Source organism: Budorcas taxicolor, chromosome 23 (genome assembly GCF_023091745.1).
Source record: "Budorcas taxicolor isolate Tak-1 chromosome 23, Takin1.1, whole genome shotgun sequence".
Taxonomy (NCBI): Eukaryota; Metazoa; Chordata; class Mammalia; order Artiodactyla; family Bovidae; genus Budorcas; species Budorcas taxicolor.
Window position 1 is genome coordinate 3,878,269 of NC_068932.1, and position 22,466 is coordinate 3,900,734.

Sequence of the window (22,466 nt, forward strand, 5' to 3'; positions counted from 1 at the left end):
TATTCATTTGCATTTAAGACTGAAAAATGAAATATTGATGTAAACCCTCCATATAGGTATGGTAGCAAAATGGTGAAGTGTTCAGTTCAGTCACTCAGTCATGTCTGATTCTTTGTGACCCCATGGACTGCAGCACGCCCAGGCCTCCCTGTCCATCACCAACTGCCGAAATTTACTGAAACTCATGTCCATTGAGATGATGATGCCATCCAGCCATTCATGATCTGTCATCCCCTTCTTCATCTGCCTGCCATCTTTCCCAGCATCAGGGTATTTTCAAATGAGTCACTTCTTTGCATCAGATGGCCAAAGTATTGGAGTTTCAGCTTCAGCATCAATCGTTTCAATGAATATCAGGACTGATTTCCTTTAGGATGGACTGGTTGGATCTCTTTGCAGTCCAAGGGACTTTCAAGAGTCTCCTCCAACACCACAGTTCAAAATCATCAATTCTTTGGGGCTCAGTTTCTTTATAGTCCAACTCTCACATCCATACATGTGAGATTTTCCAGGCAAGAGTACTGGCATGGGTTGCCATTTCCTTCTCCAGGGGATCTTCCCAACCCAGGGATCGAACCCAGGTCTCCTGCATTGTAGGCAGATGCTTAACCATCTGAGCCACCAGGGAAGTTATCCATACATGACAACTGAAAAACACATAGCCTTGAGTAGATGGACCTTTGTTGGCAAAGTAATCTCTCTGCTTTTTAATATGCTATCTAGGTTGGTCATAACTTTTCTTCCAAAGAGCAAGCATCTTTTAATTTCATGGCTGAAGTCACCATCTGAAGTGATTTTGGAGCCCAAAAAATAGTCTGCCAATGTTCCCACTGTTTCCCCATCTATCTGCCATGAAGTGATGGGACCAGATGTCATGATCTTAGTTTTCTGAATGTTGAGCTTTAAGCCAACTTTTTCACTCCTCTTTCACTTTTATCAAGAGGCTCTTTAGTTCTTCTTTGCTTTCTGCCATAAGAGTGGTGTCATCTGCATATCTGAGGTTATTGATATTTTTCCCAGCAACCTTGATTCCAGCTTGTGCTTCATCCAGACTGGCATTTCTCATGATGTACTCTGCATATAAGTTAAATAAGCTTGGTGACAATATACAGCCTTGACCTCCTCCTCTTCCTATTTGGAACCAGTCTTTTGTTCCATGTCCAGTTCTAACTGTTGCTTCCTGACTTGCATACAGATTTCTCAAGAGGCAGGTCAGGTGGTCTGGCATTCCCATCTCTTTCAGAATTTTCCACAGTTTCTTGTGATCCACACAGTCAAAGGCTTTGGCATAGTCAATAAAGCAGAAATAGATGTTTTTCTGGAACTCTCCTGATGTTTTGATGATCCAGTGGATGTTGGCAATTTGATCTCTGGTTCCTCTGCCTTTTCTAAAACCAGCTTGAATCCCTGGAAGTTCACTGTTCACGTATTGCTGAAACCTGGCTTGGAGAATTTTGAGCATTACTTTACTGGCATGTGAGATGAGTACAATTGTGCATTAGTTTTAGCATTCTTTGTGATTGGAATGAAAACAGACCTTTTCCAGTCCTGTGGCCACTACTGAGTTGCATGTATAACAGTGATGAATCCTTTAATTCACCTTTTCCAGATAAAGGCTAGCTACTAGCATTCTAGGTGGTATGGAATGGGTGTGTGTGGCAACCCATTGTTAACTATGAAAATTTCAGTTAAACCTCTCCTAATACATCCCCTTTTTTGAAATTGGCAGTTTTCAAGTATTCTCTGGTTCAGGTTTTTTCAAAAATTAACTACCCAGATTTTAAGGTGTTTGTGTCTTGGGAGGTTAGTTTTGTAAGTACTCCGAGTGGATCAAATGATTATGAAGTCCCAAATATAAAGTTGCAACAGACTCTCCTGTTTTCAGGCCCAGCTCCACATCCTGTAATTAGGAATATATCACATCTCCATTTATGAAGTCCTTGGCCACTTTAGTATATTTTTAGTATTAATATTTAATGTTTTTGTAGAGCTTGGTGGGGAAAGAGAAATGCATGTTTTCTTTTTTCATCATATTTACTTGAGGCCCCACACAATTCCTATTGTATATAAAGAAAATCACAAGAATACAATTTATTTCAACTGTTCTGTAGTTTTATTTTTTATATCTAGTTATGCAATTATGGCATTGGTTTATGTCATTACATACGTTGTTATATAAATAAGTACTATTAATAGCGGTTTTAAAATTGAATCAACTGAGATTCAGAAAGGTTGAGTAACTTGCCCCGTATCTTAAGCAAGGATGAAACTAATTCACATTTCACTTTCTTGTGATAAAAAGGAATTAAATTTTTTTCTCCCTCCTGTTGGGAATCTTCATCCCTTTTAGTTACTGTAATTTAGGTAATTCTTCAGGGATGCAGAAAAGAAGCAAGAAAATCAAGGTGTTCAGAATCCAATCTAGAAACTTCAACAGACTTTTCTGCCTCATTAAGCAAATATTGAAGAAAGAAAAATAGAGAAAAAACAAGCCATTGGGACCGATGTCTTTCTATATTCACAACATCTATGTTTTCCAATTCAGTCATTCCAATGGATGTGATTGAGACTTTAAATATGAATAAAACCATTAAAAATAAAAGTGGAAAAATTAATCTTTTTTTCACTCTCACTTTTCTGTCTCCACTAAATGTTATGCATTCTTGCCTATATACAAGTATAGAATATTTTACATCTTAAACATCTCCAACTTAACTATTTCTTCTTTTTATCAACCATAGAATGAATAGGCATTTAAACATCATTTGGCATAGATATGAGCATTTCTTAATATCTTCAATAACCTTCCAACTGATGTTATTTATCAGCTTGTCAGTTTTAAACAAATTGATAGAAGAGCACTGCCCCATTTAATGTTTAAATTCCAGTCAAATGAGAGACAAATTGTGGAAATATTCAGAACATTCCATTTTCCTCATGACAGCAGTGCTGGATTTTAGATTTCTTCTTTCTCTTTGGGGAGGAGAATCTAATTTCAATGAACTTTGGTTGATTCTGTGTTTTCTTTCAACCAGCCCAAAGGAAATGTTTTATTTTTTAAAATTTTACTTGAATTAAATATCAGTAGTGATTTTTTAAAGATTTCTCTATCAGTATATTAACTGTATGTGATTGGCTGTTTCTAAATTTATATTCCATGTAAAATATGACTAACCGTAAATTAAGAGGCTATCACAGTTAATCAACCCTGAATATTCACTGGAAGGACTGATGTTGAAGCTGAAGCTCCAGTACTTTGGCCACCTGATGGGAAAAGACAATTCACTGGAAAAGACCCTGATGCTAGGAAAGACTGAGGACATGAAAACAAGGTGGCAACAGAGGATGAAAGTGTGATATAAGATTATCATTATACTTTCAATGATACCAAAACCTCATAAATTTTAGTTTTTAATTTTAAATGTTTTCTTATTTGGCTACACCAGTTCTTAGTTGGGGAATGTGCGATCTGGGATCTTTAATCTTTGTTGCAGCATGCAAGCTCTTATTTGTAGCTCTTAGTTGCAGCATGTGGGATCTAGTTCCTTGAAGAGGGATTGAACCCAGTCCCCCTGCATTGTTAACAGTCTTAGTCACTGGACCACCAAGGAAGTTCCATACTTTTTAATTTTAATATTGATTTTTAAAGCACACATAAAAGATAAATCATTTGAGGTTTATTCTATTTGTGATATAAAAATAAATAATTTTACCTTCAATGAAGTATAATCAGGTTTGTAAAAATCGTTTATTAAGATAACAGTTCTCATATATTAAAGTTTTTTCCCTAGAATTTTTTATAATTATAAATTGAATATCTTTTTCAAATATATTATCTTCTTGAGTTTTTTGTATATGTGCTAGTTTTTTACTTTCATATATTATTCAGCTACTATACTGAAACATTTTATTTTCTGAATTTGTTTTTCATTTGATTTGTTTTTCCAAATTTATCAAATCATTCTAAATGATAGTATTTTTAACTTCTTATGCATTACTCATTCTTATAAGTTTTCTCTTTACAGATTGAATTGAATTATTCCCCAAAATAAGTAAAAATAAAGACTGCAATTTTTTAATCCTTTTCTTTAACGTGACTTTCAGTTCAGTTCAGTTCAGTTGCTCAGTCGTGTCCAGCTCTTTGAGACCCCATGGACTGCAGCACATCAGGCCTCCCTGTCCATCACCAACTCCCAGAGTTTACTCAAACTCATGTCCATTGAGTCAGTGATATCATCCAACCATCTCATCCTCTGTCATCCCCTTCTCCTGCCTTCAACCTTTCCCAGCAACAGGGTCTTTTCAAATGAGTCAGCTCTTTGCATCAGGTGGCCAAAGTACTGTAGTTTCAGCTACAGCATCAGTCCTTCCAATGGATATTCAGGACTGATTTCCTTTAGGATGGACTGGTTGGATCGCCTTGCAGTCCAAGGGACTCTCAAGAGTCTTCTCCAACACGACAGTTCAAAAGCATCAGTTCTTTGGCATGAGTTTAGATATACTGATTTGAAGGTTGAAATATGTTTTCAAATTATGAAGACATCTGTTTCTGTTTTTTTTTTTTTTTTTTGTTATTCCAGAAATTTATGTCTTTTTCAGCAACTCAGGGAAAGGAACATATGGCTAGACAGAACTTTTTGTATACCTCATAAACATATTAATGGATTTTCTAATATGAGTCATTTATGCAATCCTAGAATAAATCTCATTTGATCATTATATATCTATTTTTAATCTGCTGATACATGTTTCTTTTTTTAATTTTAATTTTTTTTTTTAAAGATTTATTTATTTTTCCCTGGGTTGGGTCTTTGTTGCTGCCTGCAAGATTTCTCTAGTTATGGTCAGTGGGGGCTTCTCTAAGTTGCAGTGTGTGGGCTTTTCATTTCAGTGGTTTTTCTTGTTGAGAAGCGCAGGCTCACTAGTTGTCCATAGGCTTAGTTGCTCCATGGCATGTGGGATCTTCCTAGATCAGGAATCAAACCTGCCTTGACAGACAGATTCTTAACCACTAGACCATATGGGAAGTTCTATATGGTTCTTTTTAACATGTGCTTTTAAGTTTCTACATGGATACTGTTCTGTATCTCTCCCTTTTTCTTACCATCTTTATCATGGTTGGTACAATATTAGTTTCCTGTACTTGATATTACCACTAATTTGGCTACAACAGGCACTTATTTGCTCACAGGCCTCAAGGCCAGAATTCCAAAATCAAACTGTCAGCAGAGCCACATTCCTCTTAGAGAATCTGATAAGCTAGTCCTTGCCTTTCCCACTAGATGGTGACTGTCAGCATTCTTTCTTTTCCAGTTGCATCTCCATCTTCACATCAATTTGTCCTGTGTATGTTTCTAATTTCTTTCTGTCTGTCTCATATTTGGGATGACATTTAGGATCTGCCTTGAAATTCCATTAAATTCTCATCTGAAATTTTTTTAACTTAATTACTTCTGCAAAGACCCCTTTTCCAAATGCAGGTCACATTTATAGGTCATAGGATTAAGACATGCACATACTTTCCTTGAATCGCCATTCAAGCTGATTTAGCCTATGAAAATAAAGGTCCTTTGTTTTCACCATTGCCATGCTTATTAATGTAGCATTAGGATTCTTTAGTTCTGGAAGGTATGATAGAACTCCCTTGTGAAAATGGGACTGTCTTTTTTGTGTGTGGCTAAGATATAGCTGTTCCCACATAAATTCTACCCTTTCTTCTAAGAAATTTGAAATTTAAAGTTTATATTTCTTTTGATTCAATTTTTGCAAATTATATTTTCTTAGAAGTCAGTTTAATTAGACCCTTCTTCGTTACTGCTCCTGTTCCCTCCCTTTTGTCTTTTTTTTGTTTTTAATTCCTACCTCCATTCCTTTCTTAGTTTTGATATTTCTAAATTTATCTTTTAAAATTTCCAGTATATCAGTATTTACACTTGCTTTTCTGCTTTGTCTTCTAAAAATAGATTTTTAAAAGAAGCACCATAATGACCTAACAGCTTTATTTCTCTATTAAAATACATTTTGTTGTTGTTCAGTCGCTCAGTCGTATTCGACTCTTTGTGACCCCATGGACTGCAGCATACCAGGCTTCCCTGTCCTTCATCATCTCCCAGACTTTGCTCAAACTCATGTCCATTGAGTCGGTGATCCCATCCAATCATCTTGTCCTCTGTTGTCCCCTTCTCTTCCTCCCTTCGATCTTTCCCTGCATTAGGGTATTTTGTAGTGAATCAGCTGTTTGCATCAGGTGGTCAAAATATTGGAGTTTTAGCATCAGTCCTTCCAATGAATAACCAGGTTTGATTTCTTTAGATTGACTGGTTTGATCTCCTTGCAGTCCAAGGGGATTCTCAAGAGTCTTCTCCAGCACCACAGTTCAACAGCATCAATTCTTCTGTGCTCTGCCTTTTTTATTGACCTGCTCTCACATCCGTGCATGACTATTGGAAAAACCATAGCTTTGATTATATGGACTTTTGTAGGCAAAGGAATATCTCTGTATTTTAATATGCTGTCTGTGTTGGTCATAGCTTTCTTCCAAGGAGTGAACATCTTTTAATTTCATGGCTGCAGTCACCAACTGCAGTAATTTTGGAGCCCAAGAAAATAAAGTCTGTTACTGTTTTCATTGTTTCCCATCTATTTGCCATGAAGTGATGGGACCAGATGCCGTTATCTTAGTTTTTTTCAATGTTGACTTTTAAGCCAGCTTTTTCACTCTCCCTTCACTTTCATCAAGATGCTCTTTAGTTCCTCTTCACTTTCTGCTATAAGGGTAGTATTACCTGCATATCTGAGGTTATACATTATTTCTGCTCATATCTTAACTTCTTCCTTCTGTTTTATTGATTTACTTATCATTCCTTTTCAAAATTTTGAGGTAAGTGGTCAATAAAATATTGACAAGAACAATCTTATTAATTGATTTTAGGCTCCTCTCTATCTTTATGCATTTTTATCCACAGGCATTGTTTTTCACAGAGGTATATACAAGTTGCCAATATTTGCTACATTTTCTTTTTTATCTTTACATCATATGTCCTTTTATCCATTATAATGTATCATGTTATGAACATTGTTGCTCATTGTTGTATAGTTTGTTACTCTACTTTGCTTCAGTTTATTCTTTTCTGTGAATTCTAATATATCAGATATCCATATTACCACCTTAATTTCTTTTTTGTCTTCTTTGTCTGCATGTTGTTAATTATTCATTTCTATTAACATTCTGATTGTTAATAAAATAGATCTGTAGAATTGTTTTCTTCTATATGTTAATAGAAAACCTTTTTAATAGGTGAGTTAAACCTGTCAGCATTCGTGTGTACAAGTAAACTTCAGTCCATTCTTTAACAACTGTTACTCTGCATGTTGTAGTTTATATTGTTTGTACTATTAACAGTTATCTATATTACAATTAAAAATATTCAAATTTATTGAACTTTTATTCTTATAAGGTCTGTTTTATTTTTATTACATTTCTACTAACAGCTTTATAGAGTGCCCTATTTCCCTTTTCTTTATTCTTTTTTTTTTTTTTTGAAGTTTCCCTGTGTGATTTATTTATTCATTTATTTTTAATTGTTATTTTTACTTTATTTTACTTTACAATACTGTATTGGTTTTGCCATACGTTGACATGAATCCACAACAGGTGTACATGCATTCCCAAACATGAACCTTCCTCCCACTTCCCTCCCCATAACATTTCTCTGGGTCATCCCCGTGCACCAGCCCCAAGCATCCTGTAAGCTGCATTGGACAGAGATTGGCGATTCATTTCTTACATGATAGTAGACATGCTTCAGTGCCATTCTCCCAAAGCATCTCACCCTCTCCCTCACCCTCAGAGTCCAAAAGTCCGCTATACACATCTGTGTCTCTTTTGCTGTCTCGCATACAGGGTCATCATTGCCATCTTTCTAAATTCCATATATATGTGTTAGTATACTGTATTGGTGTTTTTCTTTCTGGCTTACTTCACTCTGTATAATCGGCTCCAGTTTCATCCATCTCATTAGAACTGATTCTAATGTATTCTTTTTAATGGCTGAGTAATACTCCACTGTGTATATGTATCACAGCTTTCTTATCCATTCATCTGCTGATGGACATCTAGGTTGCTTCCATGTCCTGGCTATTATCAACAGTGCTGTAATGAACACTGGGGTACATGTGTCTCTTTCAATTCTGGTTTCCTCGGTGTGTATGCCCAGGAGTGAGATTGCTGGGTCATAAGGCAGTTCTATTTGCAAACTTTTAAGGAATCTCCACACTATTCTCCATAGTGGCTGTACTAGTTTGCATTCCCACCAACAGTGTAGGAGGGTTCCCTTTTCTCCACACCCTCTCCAGCATTTATTGCTTGCAGACTTTTGGATCGCAGACATTCTGACTGGTATGAAGTGGTACCTCATTGTGGTTTTGATTTGCATTTCTCTAATAATGAGTGATGTTGAGCATCTTTTCATGTGTTTGTTAGCCATCTGTGTGTCTTCTTTGGAGAAATGTCTATTTAGTTCTTTGGCCCATTTTTTGATTGGGTCCTTTATTTTTCTGGAATTGAGCTGCAGGAGTTGCTTATATATTTTTGAGATTAGTTGTTTGTCAGTTGCCTCATTTGCTATTATTTTCTCCCATTCAGAAGGCTGTCTTTTCACCTTGCTTATGTTTTTCTTTGTTGTGCAGAAGCTTTTAATTTTAATTAGATCCCATTTGTTTATTTTTGCTTTTATTTCCAGAATTCTGGGGGGGTGGATCATAGAGGATCCTGCTGTGATTTATGTCGGAGAATGTTTTGCCTATGTTCTCCTCTAGGAGTTTTATAGTTTCTGGTCTTACATTTAGATCTTTAATCCATTTTGAGTTTATTTTTGTGTGCGGTGTTAGAAAGTGATCTAGTTTCATTCTTTTACAAGCGGTTGACCAGTTTCCCAGCACCACTTGTTAAAGAGATTGTCTTTACCCCATTGTATATTTTTGCCTCCTTTGTCGAAGATAAGGTGTCGATAGGTGTGTGGATTTATCTCTGGGCTTTCTATTTTGTTCCATTGATCTAAGTTTCTGTCTTTGTGCCAGTACCATACTGTCTTGATGACTGTGGCTTTGTAGTAGAGCCTGAAGTCAGGCAGGTTGATTCCTCCAGTTCCATTCTTCTTTCTCAAGATTGCTTTGGCTATTCAAGGTTTTTTGTATTTCCATACAAATCTTGAAATTATTTGTTCTAGTTCTGTGAAAAATATGGCTGGTAGCTTGATAGGGATTGCATTGAATTTGTAGATTGCTTTGGGTAGTATAGTCATTTTCACTATATTGATTCTTCAGATCCATGAACATGGTATATTTCTCCATCTATTAGTGTCCTCTGATTTCTTTCAGCAGTGTTTTATAGTTTTCTATATATAGGTCTTTAGATTCTTTAGGTAGATATATTCCTAAGTATTTTATTCTTTTCGTTACAATGGTGAATGGAATTGTTTCCTTTATTTCTCTTTCTACTTTCTCATTATTAGTGTATAGGAATGCAAGGGATTTCTGTGTGTTGATGTTATATCCTGCAACTTTATTATATTCATTGATTAGCTCTAGTAATTTTCTAGTGGAGACTTTAGGGTTTTCTATGTAGAGGATCATGTCATCTGTAAACAGTGAGAGTTTTACTTCTTCTTTTCCAATTTGGATTCCTTTTATTTCTTTTTCTGCTCTGATTGCTGTGGCCAAAACTTCCAGAACTATGTTGAATAGTAGCAGTGAAAGTGGGTACGCTGGTCTTGTTCCTGACTTTAGGGGAAATGCTTTCAACTTTTCACCATTGAGGATAATGTTTGCTGTGGGTTTGTCATAGATAGCTTTCATTATGTTGAGGTATGTTCCTTCTATTCCTGCTTTCTGGAGAGTTTTTATCATAAATGGGTGTTGAATTTTGTCAAAGGCCTTCTCTGCATCTATTGAGATAATCATATGGCTTTTATTTTTCAATTTGTTAATGTGGTGAATTACATTGATTGATTTGCAGATATTGAAGAATCCTTGCATCCCTGGGATAAAGCCCACTTGGTCATGGTGCATGATCTTTTTCATGTGTTGTTGGATTCTGCTTGCTAGAATTTTGTTGAGGATTTTTGCATCTATGTTCATCAGTGATATTGGCCTGTAGTTTTCTTTTTTTGTGACATCTTTGTCAGGTTTTGGTATTAGGGTGATGGTGGCCTCATAGAATGAGTTTGGAAGTTTACCTTGCTCTGCCATTTTCTGGAAGAGTTTGAGTAGGATAGGTGTTAGCTCTTCTTGAAATTTTTGGTAGAATTCAGCTGTGAAGCCGTCTGGACCTGGGCTTTTGTTTGCTGGAAGATTTCTGATTATAGTTTCAATTACCGTGCTTGTGATGGGTCTGTTAAGATTTTCTATTTCTTCCTGGTTCAGTTTTGGAAAGTTGTACTTTTCTAAGAATTTGTTCATTTCTTCCACACTGTCCATTTTATTGGCATTTAATTGCTGATAGTAGTCTCTTATGATCCTTTGTATTTCTGTGCTGTCCGTTGTGATCTCTCCATTTTCATTTCTAATTTTATTGATTTGATTTTTCTCTCTTTGTTTCTTGATGAGTCTGGCTAATGGTTTGTCAATTTTATTTATCCTTTCAAAGAACCAGCTTTTGGCTTTGTTGATTTTTGCTATGGTCTCTTTTGTTTCTTTTGCATTTATTCTGCCCTAATTTTTAAGGTTTCTTTCCTTCTACTAACTCTGGGGTTCTCCATTTCTTCCTTTTCTAGTTGCTTTAGGTGTAGAGTGAGGTTATTTATTTGATTTTTTTTCTTGTTTCTTGAGGTATGCCTGTATTGCTATGAACTTTCCTCTTAGCACTGCTTTTATAGTGTCCCACAGGTTTTGGCTTGTGTTTTCATTTTCATTAGTTTCTATGCATATTTTTATTTCTTTTTTGATTTCTTCTGTGATTTGTTGGTTATTCAGAAGTGTGTTGGTCAGCCTCCATATGTTGGAATTTTTAATAGTTTTTCTCCTGTAATTGAGATCTAATCTTAACGCATTATGGTCAGAAAAGATGCTTGGAATGATTTCAATTTATAAAGGTTAGATTTGTGGCCCAGGATGTGATCTATCCTGGAGAAGGTTCCGTGAGCACTTGAGAAAAAGGTGAAATTCATTGTTTGGGGGTGAAATGTCCTATAGATATCAATTAGGTCTAACTGGTCTAATGTATCATTTAAAGTTTGCGTTTCTTTGTTAATTTTCTGTTTAGTTGATCTGTCCATAGGTGTGAGTGGGGTATTAGTCTCCTGCTATTATTGTGTTATTATTAATTTCCCATTTCATACTTGTTAGCATTTGTCTTACATATTGCAGTGCTCCTATGTTGGGTGCATATATATTTATAATTGTTATATCTTCTTCTTGGATTGATCCATTGATCATTATGTAGTGGCCTTCTTTGTCGCTTTTCACAGCCTTTGTTTTAAAGTCTATTTTATTGGATATGAGTATTGCCACTCCTGGTTTCTTTTGGTCTCTATTTGCGTGGAATATCTTTTTCCAGCCCTTCACTTGCAGTCTGTATGTGTCCCTTGTTTTGAGGTGGGTCTCTTGTAGGCAGCGCAAAGAAGGGTCTTGTTTTTGTATCCATTCAGCCAGTCTTTGCCTTTTGGTTGGGGCATTCAATCCATTTACGTTTAAGGTAATTATTGATAAGTATGATCCCGTTGCCATTTACTTTATTGTTTGGGGTTCGGGTTTATACACCCTTTTTGTGTTTCCTGTCTAGAGAATATCCTTTAGCATTTGTTGGAGAGCTGGTTTGGTGGTGCTGAATTCTCTCAGCTTTTGCTTGTCTGTAAAGCTTTTGATTTCTCCTTCATATTTGAATGAGATCCTTGCTGGGTACAGTAATCTGGGCTGTAGGTTATTTTCTTTCATCACTTTAAACATGTCTTGCCATTCCCTCCTGGCCTGAAGAGTTTCTATTGAAAGATCAGCTGTTATCCTTATGGGATTCCCCTTGTGTGTTATTTGTTTTTTCCCTTGCTGCTGTTAATATTTGTTCTTTGTGTTTGATCTTTGTTAATTTGATTAATATGTGTCTTGGGGAGTTTCATCTTGGGTTTATTCTATTTGGAACTCTCTGGGTTTCTTGGACTTGGGTGATTATTTCCTTCCGCATTTTAGGGAAGTTTTCAATTATTCTCAAGGATTTTCTCATGGTCTTTCTTTTTGTCTTCTTCTTCTGGGACTCCTATAATTTGAATGTTGGAGCGTTTCATATTATCCTGAAGGTCTCTGAGATTGTCCTCACTTCTTTTAATTCGTTTTTCTTTTTTCCTCTCTGATTCATTTATTTCTACCATTCTATCTTCTATTTCACTAATCCTATCTTCTGCCTCCGTTGTTCTACTATTTGTTCTACTATTTGCCTCCAGAGTGTTTCTGATCTCATTTATTGCATTATTCATTATATATTGACTCTTTATTCCTTCTAGGTCCTTGTTAAACCTTTCTTGCATCTTCTCAATCCTTGTCTCCAGGCTATTTATCTGTGATTCCATTTTGATTTCAATATTTTGGATCATTTTCACTATCAATATTTGGAATTCTTTCTTGGGTAGATTCCCTATCTCTTCCTCTTTTGTTTGGTTTGGTGGGCATTTGTCCTGTTCCTTTCCCTACTGAGTATTCCTCTCTCTCTTCATCTTGGTTATATTGCTGTGTTTGGGGTGGCCTTTTTATATTCTGGTAATTTGTGGAGTTCTGTTTATTATGGAGCTTCCTCGCTGTGGGTGGGGTTGTATCAGTGGCTTGTCAAGGTTTCCTGGTTAGGGAGGCTTGTGTTGGAGTTCTGGTGGGTGGAGCTGGGTTTCTTCTCTCTGGAGTGCAGTGGAGTGACCAGTAATGGGTTATGAGACATCTGTGGTTTTGGAGTAACTTTGAGCTGCCTGTATATTGAAGCTCAGGGGTGTGTTCCTGTGTTGCTGGGGAATTTGCATGGTATGTCTTGCTCTGGAACTTGTTGGCCTTTGGGTGGAGCTTGGTTTCAGTGTAGGTATGGAGGCATTTGATGAGCTCCTATTGATTAATGTTCCTTGAATTCAGGAGTTCTTTTATGTTCTCAGGCTTTGGACTTAAGCCTCCTGCTTCTGGTTTTCAGTTTTATTTTTACAGTAGCCTCTAGACTTCTCCATCTATACAGCATTGATGATAAAACATCTAGGTTAAAGATGAAAAGTTTCTCCACATGGAGGGACCCCAAGAGAGGTTCACTGAGTTACATGGAGAAGAGAAGAGGGAGGGGGTAGTTAGAGGTGACAGGAATGAGATGCAATGGGATCAAAAGAGGAGAGAGCAAGCTAGCCAGTAATCACTTCCTTATGTGCGCTCCACAGTCTGGACCGCTCAGAGGTATTTACGGAGTTATACAGGGAAGAGGAGAGGGAGGAAGTAGACAGAGGTGGCCAGGAGGATAAAAGAGGGAAATGAAAAGGAGAGAGACAAAGCCAGCCAGTAACCAGTTCCTTTGGTGTTCTCCACCGTCTGGAACACACAGAGATTCACAGAGTTGGATAGAGAAGAGAAGGGGCAGGGAAGAGACAGAGGCCACCTGGTGGAGAAAAAGGAGAGTCCAAAGGAGGAGAGAGTGGTCAAGCCAGTAATCTCGCTTTCAGGTAAAATTGGGTAGTGAAGTTTGGGTTTTTAAATGTACAAAATTGACAACAAAAAACAAAAAGCAAGGATTAAATATCTAGAGTAGAGGTTGGATTATCAAAAATACAATATTAAAGAAAAGAAGAAGAAGGAAAAAAGAAAAAAAAAGCCACAGGAATTATTAAAAAGCACCACCAACAACCACACAAAGACTATATATGGTGTTTGCTTTAAAAATAGTCTTTTTTTTTAAGTAATAGTAGGTTATAGAAATAAAAATTAGATGAGAAATAGAGGACTTAATAATTTAAAAAAGTTAGAACAAAAAGAAGAAAAAGAAAAGAAGAAAAAAAACAACCTCACAACAGCATCAACAACAACAAAAAAAAAAAAGAGAAAAGAAAAAAAAAAAAGGAATGATTGTAAAAATAGTAAATTTATATCTGGCCCTTTCTCTGGGGTTGTGGGCAGTGTGGGGTCACTTCCAAGACAGTTCCCCCTGTTTAATTTCTTCTGTTTGCTGGTCTCTTCAGTGTCTGATTTCCATCCTGACACGGGGTGGGGTGGTGGTGGACACTTTTTTTTTTTTTCAGACTCACTTGTTCAGTCGCGCTGTGGGGAGGTTGGGATGCTGCAAACAAATAACACTGTCATGTGCACGCAGTGTCTCAGCCCCGCTGGGCCTGTCCCTGTTCACGGCGCACAAACTGCTCCGTCTCTACGTTACTCAACCAGGAACTGTCTGAGGCCGGCCCTAGGCTGCATGCACTTCCCTGGTCTAAGCCGCTCAGGTTCAGCACTCAGGTTGCCCTCAGAGGCGGAGATTCGGTTGGGACTGCATTTGTGCCCTTCCCAGGTCCGAGTAGCTCAGGTGTTTGGCAAGCGCGGTCGCTGCGACTTGTTGCCTTTCCTGTCTCTGCTCCTCAGTTTTCTGGGTGTACCACTGGTGCCCCTTCTGAGGCAGATGGTGACTGTCCAGCACCCTCAGAAGTCTTAGCAAAGAAGCCTGCTTGCAGTTTGGTAGGTAAAGTCTCTCTGGGGCTGCGATTGCCCCTTTCCAGCCCTTACGGTTCTGGCTGCCTGTCCCCGGCGGGGGATGGTCTGCAGCCGGCTATTTCCATTCCATCCTTTGTTCTGTGTGTGGTCCTGGCGGTATCTTATGTTCGAGCTTTTTGCATGGTAGCTATCCCATAGTCTGGTTTGCTAGCCCAAGTTAGTTCGTTCTGGTTACAGATGGGGCATTCCTGCCCTATTCTTACAAAGCACTGCAGCCCGTGCCTCCCGCGCCTCCCTGCCCTGCCCCCACTTGTTAGTGGCAGATGCAGGGGTCTGTGCTGCTTTTCCGCTGGGGGAGTTACTGTTGGGCTTGTAATCTGTTGGTTTTAATTATTTATTTATTTTTCCTTCCTGTTATGTTGCCCTCCGTGCTTCCAAGGCTCACCACAGACTCGGCAGGGAGAGTGTTTTCTGGTGTTTGGAAACCTGTCTTAAAATTCCCTTCCCGGGATGGAGCTCCCTCCCCACCTCCTTTGTCTCTTTTTTCATCTTTTATATTTTTTCCTACCTGTTTTTGAAGACAATGATCTGCTTTTCTGGGTGCCTGATGTCCTCTGCCAGCATTCAGAAGTTGTTTTGTGGAGTTTGCTTAGCGTTGAAATGTTCTTTTGAGGAATTTGTGAGGGAGAAAGTGGTCTCCCCGTCCTATTCCTCTGCCATCTTAGGACCGCCCCTCTATTTCCCTTTTCTTGATCTCATTCTGCTACCTTGCTTGTCAGCTTTGAATGAGGTCCTTATCTTCCACTTATTACCTAACAAGTAGTCAATGAGCTATTTTTCTATTGTTATCACTTTTCCTTCATTCATGTTTTAGTTATGTCTTTCTAGGTTGTCGCTTACATATTGACTCTTCCCTTCACCTTTGTTTACATCTTGAATCTTCTGATGCATTTATTCAAATTGATTTTTGCCTGTGCTTCCTTTAATAATACTTTATAGAATGAAGGTCATTCTTAGTAGACCCTCTTGGGCATAATATTCATTGAATGGTAGCAATTTAAATTGGTATTTCTGTAGCCTTAATTTTAAAGATCAGCTTGGCAACTTCTGCAGCTCGATTCCAGAAAAATAAATGACCCAGTAAAAAAATGGGCCAAAGAATTAAACAGACATTTGTCCAAAAAAGACATACAGATGGCTAACAAACACATGAAAAGATGCTCAACATCACTCATTCTCAGAGAAACGCAAGTCAAAACCACAATGAGGAACCATCTCATGCTGGTCAGAATGCCTGCTATCCAACAATAAATGCTGGAGAGGGTGTGAAGAAAAGGGAACACTCTTACACTGTTGGTGGGAATGCAAACTAGTACAGCCACTATGGAGAACAGTGTGGAGATACCTTAAAAAACTGGAAATATAACTGCCATATGACCAGAAATCCCACTGCTGGGCATACACACTGAGGAAACCAGAATTGAAAGAGACACATGTACCCCAATGTTCATCACAGCACTATTTATAATAGCCAGGACATGGAAGCAACCTAGATGTCCATCAGCAGATGAATGGATAAAAAAGGTGTACATATTGACAATGGAATATTACTCAGCCATTAAAAAGAACACATTTGAATCACTTCTAATGAGGTGGATGAAACTGGAACCTATTATACAGAGTGAAGTAAGTCAGAAGGAAAAACACCAATACAGTATACTAATGCATATATATGGAATTTAGAAAGATGGTAATGATAACCCTATATGTGAGATAGCAGAAGAGACACAGATGTATAGAACAGTCTTTTGGACTCTGTAGGAGAAGGCAAGGGTGGAATGATTTGAGAGAATAGCATTGAAACATGTATATTATCATATGTGAAACAGATTGCCAGTCCAGGTTCCATACATAAGAGAGTGCTCAGGGTTGGTGCACTGGGATGACCCAGAGGGATGGGATGGGGAGGGAGGTGGGAGGGGGGGTCACAATGGGAATCACATGTACATCCATGGATGATTCATGTCAATGTATGGCAGAAATTGTACATATTGTAAAGTAGCCTCCAATTAAATAAATTTCAAAAAATAGAAAAAAATAAAGATCAGCTTGGGTGAATATATACTTACCTGATATTCCTTTCATTAGATTTATTCTTGTTATTCCACTACTGGCATACCCTGTATTTTGCTGTCCAGAATACTGATACATATGTTATTTACTTTGTTTGTGACTTGGTCAATATATTTTCTGCTTAGAGGTCCTTATGTTTTTGACTGTTCCAAGAAAATTTTCCCTGGCATGTGGTAGACACTTTCATTATATAAATTTAAGTCATCACCTCATTGCATGAAGATTTTGAATTAATTGTTTTAAATATTTGTTTAATATCATCATTATACCATCTTCAATATACATCATTATTTTTTCTGTGATGAGCTAAAACCTGAGTATTGTTTCTATTAAGATTTTTTGGCACTTTCTATTTTTATACTCAAAGTCCCTTCCTGTACTCTTAATTTTATCTATTTGTGTTTAGGCATTTTGTAATGTTTTTCCTGTGTTGAATCAGCTACATTTTACCTCTTCCTATTGTTGACTAATTTGTTAAGAATAAGCCTGCAGTAACTTTCTGCAGTCACTTGCCACAATGCCATGAAGAAAAAAAAATATATATATATACATATATATATATGTATATATATATTACTCTAGCAATTGTACTTTAGACTAATTAGCAAGTATTCCTATAAAGATAAAACAATGTAGGTTTTAAACTGATAACTGATGTTTATACTTTATTTTTTTCTTAACATTTCTGTTTTTATATATTGGTATTTCTAATGATTTTTAAACTAGGAGAAAGATGTTGCATATCCTACATAAGTTAATAGTTGCAACATATGCTTAGCTGGCATGACAAAATTGTATTTAATAAATTCTTGAGTATTTGTGTGTGTGTGTGTATGTGGTGTGTGTGCAAGTCATTTTTAAAAATATAACTGCTTATAGATGCAAATAGATAATTTGGTCTGTTTACTGTCTGTTGTCTTATAGTGTCTTTCAATGGTGCTTGACTCCATTTTTGCTCTTTCTGTTTACTTGTGTTTTCTTTTTCTGAATCAGCCGTAATGAGAGATACTATCAGAAAAGGAATATATGCCATACTTAGTTCATTTTCTTGGGTCCATTACTATTTTTTATGCCCCTATGGAAAAGCGTAGTTTCTATAATAATTAGTACTTTCTGTATGCCATCTTCTAAATAGTTAATACTTGTAATAGTAGAGCCCTTTATTTCTTTGTTACTTTTTATCATGTAAACTAGGGACATAACCATCCAAACTGTCTTCTTCACAAAATTGTCATCTCAAGTCTATATACTTTACAAGTCCAATTCTTGTAGCTTCTTAATAACTGTAATTCTGGATCTCCAGAACATACATGTGCTCTTAGTATTTCCCACCCAGATGTGGGAGATAACTTTCTGGTAATAGACCACAGTTATAATGTCAGGGTTTAGCCAGTAGTAGAGATACACCACACTCTGGGTAAGCTGTGCCTAGTACTCTGCTAAGGGTCTGAGTCAACTTGCGTTTTTTTTTTTTTTTTTTTCCTTCAGGGAGAGGAGTATTGAAGTTTGGAGTACTCTTTTCTCTTATTCACTCTATAAGCTTGAGATATGAGTGATATAACTTGATTTCCTCAGCGATATGTATGGTTTTTAAAAAGTAGATGGAGATATTCAAGATGACCACCTTTATCCTCATTATGTTTTTTATGTTGTAAATTCCAAACTTGAACAAAATCGTATGTTCCAATAACCAAGTAACAGATTATTCTGATAAAGTAACTCTCCTGGGCTAAAATATTGGTTTGGCCAGAAAGTTCATTCAAATTTTTCTGTAACAGCTTCACAAACAAACTTTTTGACCAACCCAATATAATGTATGCTTCCCACGTGGCTCAGTGGTAAAGAATCTGCCTGCCGACACAGGAGATGTGGGTTCAATCCCTGGGTCAGGAAGACTGCCTGGAGTGGGAAATAGCGACCCACTGAAGTATTTTTGACTACAAAATTGAATGGACAGAGGAGCCTGTTGGGTGACAGTCCATGGAGTTGCAAAGAGTCCAACATGACTGAGCACACAGGCAATATAATGTATAATATAATATAATTACACATATAATTTAGAAAATAAGATTTAATGGGAATTAAACAACTTTCACATTGGCAGATCCTTCATAATCTTGATTTACTACAATAAAGGCAAAGGTCTCTTTCTTTTTTAAGGATGCTATGGAATTTTCCCAGCACAACAGATAACCCTGCTTATTAGTTACCTATCCCCACAGTTACCAGTTCCATGATTTACTTATCTCCACAAAACTGCCAATTCTTTAAGTATGTTGAACTTTCCATCATTGCATAATAAATGTTCTACATGCAAACTCAGACAATAAGTGGAGATTTACTTTCTTGTACAGACTGACACTCTTATTTAGTAGCATGTATTTTTTGTGAACTGAAGATTTCCCATTAATGGTAGTTAGGATCCCCTAGAGTAACATATCTTCATCTTCTCGAATAATCAATAGAGGACTCTCTGAAAATGACCTATAGGCTTATAGAGAACAAAACTAAACAAAACAAACACAGAAACAAACCCACAGCCTATTAGATTTTACACAAGATGTTACATATATGTAATGCCAAAATATTTAAATGCAGCACTGAGATTGCTGTTTCACTGAAATTAAAATAGGTTTTAATTCTTTTCCTTTCTCTCTTTTTTAATATGGCCAAACTAAATTTTAAGTCTATATTTTAAAAACATTGACTCTTACCATTTCATTTTCCATGTATGTTTAGAGGAGTTGTTTGTTTATATTCTTCAATGTATAGTTTAATGATTTGTCTAAATGAATTTTAAAATAAGGTATTAGAAATCTAACACCTTGCAAACAAAGTATGTGTGTTTGAGTTGAGAGACTCAGTCCTCATTTTGCAGCACTATCACTGTACTCCTTAACTTGATCGACTATAAGTTAATTTGATTCATTAATTTTCATAATTAGAAATTTTCACCCTTGGATTAAGGACAAATATTTGTGCTTCAGTTCAGTTCAGTCGCTCAGTCGTGTTTGACTTTTTGTGACCCCATGAACTGCAGCACGCCAGGCCTCCCTGTCCATCACCAAATCCTGGAGTCCAACGAAACCCATGTCCATTGAGTCTGTGATGCCATCCAACCATCTCATCCTCTGTCATCCCCTATATTTGTGCTTAAGGGATATTTTAATATATTAATTATACATAAGTTGATTGATACAAGTTGACAAGAAGTATGTTTGCTATACACTCATCTATTTCATACCACATTAGGAAAAATAATTCTGAATTACAGGAAATGTTTACAAATTGTTTTTCCTTTATTAATCCCTCTCTCTTTTTAAATGTAAATATATACAGATTTTCTGCCAATGTACTCTTTTTTTTTCCATACAGTAACTTTTTTAAATTTTAACTTATTTTAAATATAAATTTATTTATTTTAATTGGAGGTTAATTACTTTACAATATTGTATTGGTTTTCCCATACATCAACATGAATCCACCACAGGTATACACATGTTCCCCATCCTGAACCCTTCCCTCCTCCCTCCCCGTACCATCCCTCTGGGTCGTCCCAGTGACACCAGGCCCAAGCATTCAGTATCATGCATCGAACCTGGACTGGTGATTCATTTCTTAAATGATATTATACCTGTTGCAATGCCATTCTCCCAAATCATCCCACCCTCTCCCTCTCCCACAGAGTCCAAAAGACTGTTCTATACATCTGTGTCTCTTTGCTGTCTTGCATACAAGGTTATCATTACCATCTTTCTAAATTCCATATACATACGTTAGTATACTGTATTGGTGTTTTTCTTTCTGGTTTACTTCACTCTTTATAATAGGCTCCAGTTTCATACACCTCATTCGAACTGATTCAAATGTATTTTTTCTTTTTTAATTCTAAGCTTTACAAATTTTCTATTTCCCACTTGTTTTTCTCTACTTTTTCATTTCAGTTGACCTTGGTTGAATTGTTTTCCATTTCCTCCCATTCTTCATATTTTACTTTTGTAATTTAATTGAAGAACTATTTCCCAGAGTAGGAGGATATGAGGGTTAAAGCAACAAACCCCAGCCAATCTAATCTGTTTTCAACATTAGGGATAGTATGGATTAGATAAAGTAGATGACATTCATGTGATGATTCCCAAGGAATAATGGTCAACTACTACCAGATGCACTCATGATTTAATTTTTTGAAAATTTTCTAAATAGCAAATAACATATGATAAAAATGCAGGCAAAATACATTAATCTTATATTAGGAATAATGATCGCTACCTTTTTCTCAATACCTTAGTAGTCGCACATTCTCAGGTAACAAATGTTGATCATTTGTGACAGTACTTTTATATCTTTGTCTGAGTTCATATCAAATAAGTATATATCTATATAGTATTTATACTATAATTAGGAAGACTTCCATCTTATTCAATAATTTATATTGCCTGCAAAAGCATTACACTGAGCTTATTTTTTTTTTTTTTGTAACTGTGTCCTTTGACTTACTGATCTTTTTTTTTTTTAATTTCCTACATGACAATTAAGCACTTCCCCTTTCTGACCAAAACTGGCTTCATTCCAGCTTTCCACATAATATACAAACTTATGTGTTGCTATTCTACAAGTATGATTATTGGTTTGTATGAAATAAATCCTAAATAAGATCCTTAACTTTTGAAAATATTGGGTTGAAATATTACAAAAATGTCCAAGTATGATTATTGGTTTATATGAAATAAATCTTCAATAGGATCTTTAACTTTTGAAAATATTGGGTTGAAATATTACAAATATGTTACTTTATAAAGATAATTGAAAAATTAAAACATGCTATTGAGAGACATTAACGAATACCTACAAAGAAATACTATTGCAGTGAATGGATAAATTTTACATCATGATGTCAGTAATCTCCATATTCTAACTGATAAACTCATTGGAAAAGTTACATTAAGGTTGCTTGGCAAATTATGAATCTTATTTGAAAAATGAATGTGGAAATGAATAAATATCTTAGAACAAAACATGCCACTTGAAAGAGAAAAGAGAGGAGAGTTCTCTATGTATTCAAAATTATCAAGCTACAGTAAATAATTCTGAGTAATATGGTAAAAGTATCAGCTCATTCATTCAGTTCTGTCCAATTCTTTGCAACCCCCTGGACTGTAGCACTCCAGGTTTCCTTGTCCATCAACTCATGGAGCTTGCTCAAGCTCATGTCCATCGTGTGGGTGATGCCATCCAATCATTTCATCCTCTGTCATGTCATCTCCTCTTCTTGCCTTAAATCTTTCCCTGCATCAAGGTCTTTACCAATGAGTCAGTTCTTCACATCAGGTGGCCAAAGTATTGGCGTTTTAACATCAGTCCTTCCAAAGAATATTCAGGGTTGATTTCCTTTAGGATGGACTGGATTGATCTCCTTGCAGTCCAAGGGATTCTCAAGAGTCTTCTCTAACACCGTAGTCCAAAAGCATCAATTCTTTGGTGCTCAGCTTTCTTTATAGCCCAACTCTCACATCCATACATGACTACTGGAAAAACCATAGCCTTGACTAGATGGACCTTTTTCGGCAAAGTAATGTCTCTGCTTTTTAATATGTTGTCTGGGTTGGTCATAACTTTTCTCCCAAGGAGCAAGCACCCTTTAATTCCATGGCTGCAGTCACCATCTGAAGTGATTTTGAAGTCCAAGA